The following is a 9188-nucleotide window of genomic DNA, read 5'->3' as shown; positions in this document are numbered from 1 at the left end:
CTAATAGAGAAAATTAAGTTACGCGCTGGCAACAAGCACAACTTATCAAGCTCTCTCTACGCCTGCCCATGCTCCTGTCCATTCCACATTCCACATTCCCATTCCCATTCCCGTTTCCGTTTTCGTCCTGATTCGGTGATTTGCATGCTTCATTAGCGGCGCTCGAAAGTGGGCAGCTCGGAATTAAAAATAATGTTAATTGCGCTACGTCGCGACGCGACTCGCTGCGTTCATCCATAATCAATTTTAGCCGCCGGCCACGCACTTGCCCACTTTCCGAAAGAAAAAAAAAAAAATAGGAAAAAAGCGCGAAGAAGCACCAGAAAAAATTAAATAAAAAATATGACATAAAATTTTTCATTTCCTTGGGAAAAGTGCGTTAAAATCGACAAAGAGCCCGCCATCGCTCTGCAATTCCCAGTGGACAAGTGCTCGGCGTCGAACTTTGGCAATGAAGTAGAAAATGAAGTGACGCCCCGACATGCTACCCTCCTCACCCGCCTGAGTGCCCCCGCCGTATATCCTCTCCCGTGGCATCATGCCATCCACCAGTGAATGTATTCATCAATGCAACACATTTGCATATTTTCAGCGTAAAAATTAATCACTAATTTTAATACGCAACGCGGCGGCGCCACCAGCATTCCACGGACTGGGGGAGGAGGAGGCGTGCTGTGGGCGGAGTTGATGCTCGAAACTCGAGGGCCCCTTAAACTTGTTAAGTGGGCAACACTAATGTAGCAATTTCAAAATTGATGTTGTTCTTGTTCTTGTTCTTCATATTGTTGTTGTAGGCCAAGTAACCAACACAACAACAAAAAAAAAAAAAAAAACAGAACGAAACGAGAAAAAAATAAGATGAAGCAGCAGCAGCAGCAGCAGCAGAAGTAGCAGCAGCAACAGCAGCAGCAGCATTGTTGCCACCCTCCCGCAAAATATAAGGTAAACAAATTGCGCGATGAGGCGTTGTCATTTATAAGGACGAAGACGCGCGACGAACAAGCGGCCAGCCAAAGATATTTCCTGTTTCCTGTGCAAATGTGCGGTGTGGCACAGAAAAAAAAGATGATAATAAAAAATAAATAAATGGAAAATGAGAAAAAAGAGCGAGCAGACCGAAGCAAAGCTACATAAAAATGGCCACTAGTGATACAGCATGAGCTGTGCGGGGAAGGCGGAGGTCGGTTGGTAAAGAGATTGAAAAGAAAATGGGAAACGCAGAAATTGTCTATCGAAATGCTCTTGCCACATTTCACCTGCAGCGTTTTGATAGCGCTGCACAGCCAGCACTGCGAGCACCTCCATTAAAACTAATGGGAAATTTTCTATAATTTGATTTCGACAGCTGCCCAGGGGGACACCTGCTATGATGGCATGAGGATTGGCGTATTGGAACTGTGAAGCAAATGAAAATTTAATGATTAACTGCAGACACGCCTTACAAAGAGAGAGCTTAGCCAACACTTTGAACAAATCTTCGATCCGAGCAGCAATGAAAAGCATTTAAAAAAATTTTACTTGTATTATTAATTGTTAATATTAAATTCATAAATAATACATAAGTTAATACCATAAAATATGCTTTGAGTATTATTTGGTCAAAAGTCCTAAATATATTAACATCAAATATATAGCGATTATTACAAGTATGATTCCAGAGCTCTCATTGTATTCAAAAATATATTATCATCGAATCGAAAACAAATCCAAAGAATAGAAAGCATTTCTAATCCATAAATTATGAGCAAATGCACGTTTTCAGTGTGTACAAGAAGATGGCATCTTATTCAATGCTAAGTGAACTGGTGAAGCCAAGTGAGGATAATACACAAAACCCACATGCATAAGCAAACACACACGCACACACCCACACACACACAGCACACAGAGAGAGGAAGAGACAGGCACGTAGACATTCATGATATTTATTATGTTATCGAAATAAATCACAAATAAACATAAATAAACAAAGTAAAACCAAAGAAAATGCCTAAGTAGATTTGTCAAAAAGTAGTCGGCAAAAGATCATGCACACACACACTCAAACACTCACACACAGCCACACACCCACACACGCATACGTGCGGCAAATGCGCCGTAAAGTATGCAAAAATGTTACACAAATGAAAATAACTTGAGCCAAAGTTGACATCCTCAGAGAGGACATCCTCGACGCCCTCGTCGCTGGCCGCCCGACAATGTTTTATGAGCCTGTGCTCTTGCAAAATGTCAATGCCTGTCACATACACACACACACACACACACACATACACACACACACACACACACATACACACACGGGCACACTCACACACACAAATAGACTCGCGTTTTCATTTCTTTTTTTTTGCTTTTCATATTTGGCCACATATCAAAATAAGTCTGATGATCCAATAAAGTGCTTATAGCTCGACGCAGCGGCTTAAAGGGCTGCTGACTGTCACATTAGTGACGCACACACTCACAAACGCAAACACACACACACACACATACACACATACACACGCAGTCGAAGCGCCTTTTTGCATAGCATACTTTTGTGGGCCGCGTGTAATGAAAATAAATGCGTTACATTTCAATACACTCACGAGTAGCAGGCTCCCAGCTGCACACACAAACACATACACACACACACACACGCACACACACATACACACACGCACACACAACACACATCTGTGCCTGCTGTCTGTGCAAATGCAATTTTTGATTTATGTATATAGCCATCTCTCTCTGACTTTTACATACTCACTCCCTCCCTGTCACCCTGCATTTGACATTTGTTCAAGACACGTGAAAATATTTCAAGTGCCTGCGAAACCAAAACTACTTCAGACAGCCAACAGCACGCACCAGAAGCATCCCCTTACATTCCCCCCTTTTGCTATCTATGCTAACTCACACACACACACATAAACACACACACACACAGAGTTGGGTTAGAAAAAAGGCATGCAAAGAAATGATTTATTTGCGCATTTCTCGCATTTCTACATCTTCGACTGTTAGGCGGCTGCTTTTAATACATTTTTCTCCTTTCGGCATATTTGGCGTTCCAGGCATGACAAATTGTTAAGAAAACTCAAGAAGCCTTCCCCGTCCCCCACTTATATCCACACACACACATGCTTGCCTGCTGCTGCTTATCATCGAAATGTACTCAAGAAATTTCACAAATAACGCGACGCCAGCTCAACTTGCATCAGCCAGTTTATAGCAAACTGCCATCGGAAAATCAGTAGAGCTTTTCACAGAGAGGACGACAGGGGTTTGCCAAGTGGGTGGCTTGCTTCCAACTCTATGTCTGATTCCGACTCCGACTCCGACTCTGGCGCTTGCAGTTCATTGAGCTGACATTGAGTACATGTGATTTATGGCACTTAATATGTATCATCGGAGTGAAGTAAAAAAGCCAAACACACTGAAAGTGGGGCGCATCTGTTCAGCGAAAGGTGCAACATTCGTATGCGTTTCGTGCCAGTGGTGGCAAGACTTGACTCAGTCCTAGGGAATATTTAAGGCACTCCCTTGATGTACATTTCAAACTAAAATAGGCGATTATAAAGTGAACTAAATGAAAAATAATAAATATCAGCATTTGGGAGCAGAGAGACTAAACTAGGCATAATCAGTAAGGGAATCTGTCGATTTTGTGACAATGAGAAGGAATCCTCGCCTTAGTCAAACGAAAAAACCTCAGAACACACAGAAATCATCAACAAGACAAAAATTAATAAATTTGTTTTAGAATCAGGGCTAAGGAAAGAGCTGAAGGGTCAAAAAGCATAATGCGTAAGATAACAATAAGTTTTAATTGATATTTAATATACTTATTAAAAAGACTTACTTATTAAAAAAGAAAATCTCCTCGCTTGGGATTAGTCAATTAAATATTGATGGTAAGTTTGCTTAAGATTTGCTCTGACAAAAATCTTCTTACATTCCATATTTAATTTGAACACCTACTAGAGATAATTACTTTCATGTGAACACCAAAATAAACACACATGAATAAATATGATTTTGAGCAATTATGTTTATAATTAGAAAACTTACAATCTAGTAATATGAGCTAGTAGTTAATATGGCATAAATATAAATACAAAATATATATTCACATAAATAAATAACAAAAAAAAATACTGACATGTAGTATCAAAACCTCAATTTAATTATTTTATCCAATGATTTGTAGCCGAGGAGTATTTAAATTAATTCACAATGTTTTATACTAAACCAAACGATGCTCCAATTCTACTTTTGAACTGATCAAACTGAAATTACGTTGTAGTCAGCCACAGCCTCAAACCTTTTTTTTATTTATTTTATTTTTTCGGCGTGTAGCCTCAGCACCCCTGCCACTTAACGAGCCAATGCGCGCCTGGCTGACGACTGGTGACTGGCGACTAACGACTGACGAGTGACGACGACTGTCGGCATATATCCAAACTAAATGTGTCACGTCCAAACAACAAAAATTTCATTTATATTCGCATATATACAAAGAATAAAAAATAAAAAAAAGAAGGAAAGAAATAAGGAAGAAGATGAAGAAGCATTATAAACCTAAAGGCAGGCTCTTTTGGGGTTGGGGTTGGGGGTTGGGGGTTGGTGGAGTGGGTGACTCTTTGTGGGATTTATTTTAAATTCGAGCAATTCGGGCCAAATGCATACGGCGATTGTGCACGCTTCCATCAACTGCTCTCCTTCTACTCCTACTCCAGCTGTCCCACCTATTGGCATATGAATGGGATGAGGGGGTGTGGAGGGTGCTCTCTTGGTATGTGGGTGCAAAATTGTTACAAATTATGTGCAGCTGGGATAGAGGAGATGGCGCTCACGTGGACGTCGGCATTGGCGCTGGCTTTCGTTTTACTCCTTTTTGGTGGTGCTGCGTGCGACGTTTTAAGCAGCCACATCCTGCCACGCCCCATGTTTCGCCTGCAGCAGTTGCTGCAGCAGCGGCAACAAATCAACGGAAACGGAAGTGGCAATGGAAATGGAAATGCTCAACAACGGGGCAAATGATGTGAGAGCGTCGCGACGCAAAAGGTGTGAAAAACGCGCTCAAAAAAAAAATATGATGAAAAATCACAAAAATGCTCACGTTAGTCACAGACACACACACACACACACACACACACACACATACACACACACAGACAGATGCTTGGTAAAAGCGACTAACGTTACATTTAGAAAATACTTTTGCATACGCAGCACGGAACAGCTTCCGATGATGTCCATGAGATTGAGAAGAGCAGAGCAGCTTTTTACAAAGGGAAAAGGAAAGCACAGGAAAAGGGGTATTGAAAAAGAATGGAATTGTTTATAAGAGAAAAACTTTGTTTGCTTTGAATTGAATACGACAGACAGACTCGCTCTGATAAATGATAAATTTGTAATATTATTTCTCGAAATGGTTTTACACTGAGAAGATCAGCAATTAGGTGGGAAAAGCGATTAAGACGCAGATCACTCAATAATTTATCTAGATAAACAGTGACTAAACTCAATATTTTTTTTAGCTTACTTCCAAACTATTCAGACAGTCGACTGTGCCGCATTTATTTGGGTGTGCTGAGCCTCAAAGCTGAAACGGTGCCACGTAACTTTCTGACACCTGACTTTCCACTCTCTGTCGTTAGCTTTTGTCTGTCTCGCTCCTTCTTAGTGTTTGGTTGGGTCTCTATCTTTCTGTTTGGCGCTTTGCACTCATATTTTTTGCGCTGCGAATTCTTTTGATTTATGTTAATTTGAATAAGTGCGCACCATCTATTTTTTGTCACCAACTCATTGCCGGCACGCCTCCATCATCCAACACCCAACACCCGACGCTCATCGCCCATTGCCCAGTCACCACCCCCTGGACCAACGCACCCCTAGCCTCATACGCTCAGGAAGCATGTTTCCGTCATGCGTTTTTGCAGTTGGTGGCACCTCTTTTGCTCCTGCCACAACCAGTTTCACTTCCTATTGCTCTTCATCATCGCCATCATGCTGCCTTGCTTCCTTTTCTGGCTTTGGCTACCTGTCCTCCTATCCTTCTATCCTCCTCTCCATCAGTTTTCCTGCTATTCATGCTCCATTTCTCCATTTCGTTTTTGCCACGTTTCATTTTGTCAACGGCGCGTGAAAAATTCTTTTGATAAAGCGCAAATAGTTTGTTTAATGCACCCTGCCACGATTCCGGCTATGTGTAAAATATCTTGAAGCTTGCCACACCCATCGCAGTGAAGCAAACCTGAAGAGAAAATGCTATAAGTTCCAATGGAAAAAAATCGAATGAAAAATTTTATTATCAATACGAGAACATAAGAACGTTTAATCTGACTGCTAACATGCTGAAATTTTCACAGAAATTTTCATTTTTAGATTCATAACCTTACCTCCCCCTTCACCACGGTCTTCATAGATTTATAAATAACTTATATCTTAGAATCCAATTATATAATCATCTCGAGTCCAGGGAAGAGGTGGGTGCATTGTACTTAGTACTTATTGCTAAGTCATAATCTTGTAAATAAATAAATAAATAAAAGGAAATCGTAAATTTAACGAAAGAGATATTTATGTTCAAGTATTTTAAAATGTTTATTTTCCGCCTAGATTTATTTATATTCTTTAGTAAGCATATTTGTGATTGTGATTAGCTTCGCTATGTAAGTCGAGAAAAATGCGTTTGATACTTATGTTTATACTTTGATATGGTATAAAATACTCCGGGCGATGCGTGTATGCCTTCAGGAGTTGGTCAAAAATCCAGCCAGTCAACAATAATAAACTCTCAAAATGCACACCACATGTGGTGTACGGTGGTCGTCAAACGGATGTGAGATTTGTGCCTTTCTTTCCCATGGCATTTCTGCTGCCTGATTTGTTAGCACAACAACAACAAAGATTTGCATAGACATGCGTGCGAGTCTATCAAAACTAATGTCGAACTGCTCACCCCATGTGTGTGTGTGTGTGGTGTGGTGGTGTGGCTGTCAGGTGGTGGTGGAGTGGGTCTGTGTATTGGTGCTATCCACATTCAAATCTCTGCATTCGCTGCCGTCTTCTTCGCAAGCAGAATACACTTTCTACTCCTCACGATTTGACTTTAAAGTGTGTCAGTTTCCTTTTTTGTTTCTGCTACGGCCCCTTGGACCCCAGAGAGTCCTTGCAGGGGAGTGGGGGGAGCTGGATGAGGAGGCAACCCGTTCGACTTGCTTTTGGGCATGCAGAATGTTGAATTTTTATTGTTCGTGTTTTTGGTTTTGTGTGTTTTTATATCCTGAACCCATTAAAAATGAGTAAGAAGGGTATAATGGTTTTCTGCAAATGTATGTAACAGGTAGAAGGAAGCATCTCCGACCCCATAAAGTATATATATTCCTGATCCCGGCCTTCCGTCTGGATGAAAACGCGGATCTCAAAGATTATAAGAGCTAGATACATCAAATTTGGAATATAGGTTCTCGTGTACCCGGCGCAGGTCTGGTTTGCTTTATTTGATCGATAACTGCCTCTGTTTGGATTATCGATACATTTCGATTGCCGACAGCAACAAATGCCACACTTGTAAAGGCAGAGGCTTCCAATTAATACATAATGTGCATATGCTTATTATTGAACGATCACCTCAATTGATCATCAATATCGGATAAGAAACACCCAAGTTATGGTCCAACATATATTCACATATTGATTTCATCGAGCGCATGTGTTGGAAAGATATGGTATGATAATCAACGCCAGAGTCAGTATTTATTTGTGTGTATTCTGCGGAGCCCTACAATTGCATATATGAATATCGGTATGTATAAGGACGTGCTTAGTTTTATTTTTCCTCTGCAGTTGCTGTGCCTGCCTTAAGAAAAGAGTGATCCTGCAGATCTGCTCACGTTTGGGTTCAAAATATATTTAGCTGCCGGGTTCAGGATATGTCGTAGTCGAGCTCACTCGACTGCAGCATTCTTACTTGGTTTGTTGTTGCCTTTATTGCCAGCGGGCGGTCGGCGTCGCATCTTCCCCCACCCTCACATCACGCTGCTGACGTCTCGACTTCGGCATTGGCCCTTTCTCACTTCTACTGTTTGGCGCAGACTTTTACACTTTTCGGCTTTTCCCACATGTCGTATCAGCGGCTTCTCCCGCGTGGCCTTCGGCCGCAGCTCGTTTCTGTCTGTTTTTTTCTCTTCAGCTCTCTCTCTCGCTCTCTCTTTCTTCCATGCTCCTTATATTTCCTTTCCGCGCTCCCTCTCTCTCTCTCTGTGTATATATATATATATTGCTTTTCTTTCTCTCCTGCTGCTGTTCGACCTTTTCGCCGCCCGCCGCACTTTTTTTGTGTAATTTTTGCCCCTTTTTTCTGCAGCAAGCGATTTTCAACGCATGGCCGCGGGGTTTAGCGCCCTTTCGCTCTCTCTCCTTGGCAGCTTCTATCTTCCTTTCGGCTGGATTCGTATTATTTCGCATTTAAAAATAGATTTGCATTTGTATATCTGTATGTGTTTAGTATTTGTATATGTGTGGCGTGTCCAATTGATTTATGGTTTTTGTAAATAACAAAAAAAGAAACAACAGAAAAAAGAAAAAAAAACGAAACACACACAAATATTTTGCTCGAAAAGGTTGCGCCGCGGGGTAGTCGGATGGGTGGGCGGGGGGTGTAGGGGTTTGCTTGAGTTTAGGGTGGGCGCATACTGTGTGTGGTCGACTGGTTAGCTCTCTTGTGCATCGTTGTTGCTGTAGCCGTTGTTTGCTTTTTTGCGGTTACTTTGCGGTTGCTTTTTGGCGCGTTTTTGTAGCGTCCGTTTCAACAAGTTCCCACTCCGTCCCGCTGCGTTCCATGCCCAACCGTTCCGCCTGATGCGCCTGGGCTTATTGACTTTTCAACTGATCCTTTGGGTGCAATTGTTGTTATTGTTTGCATTTTTAACTTGGCCCCAGAATTGGCGCAGATGTAGATGATGAAGCTGATGGACTCTGATAGCAGCCGTCGCTTAAGTGCTTTGCGACCTGCTCGGAGCAAGCAACTCCTTGAAGTAAATTCGAGAAGAAGCAAACAATAATAAATCTGTATAACTAAGCAAACACACGCAGAAAACAATTTCGCTGAATAATGTCGTATCCAAAACGGAGTAACTATCGAAGCAAGTAATGATCGAGTCACTAAAATTGACCACAAAAGTCTCTCATAATAC

This window comes from Drosophila grimshawi, unplaced genomic scaffold (genome assembly GCF_018153295.1).
Source record: "Drosophila grimshawi isolate 15287-2541.00 unplaced genomic scaffold, ASM1815329v1 contig_848, whole genome shotgun sequence".
NCBI classification, from domain to species: Eukaryota; Metazoa; Arthropoda; class Insecta; order Diptera; family Drosophilidae; genus Drosophila; species Drosophila grimshawi.
This window is presented reverse-complemented; position numbering follows the sequence as displayed.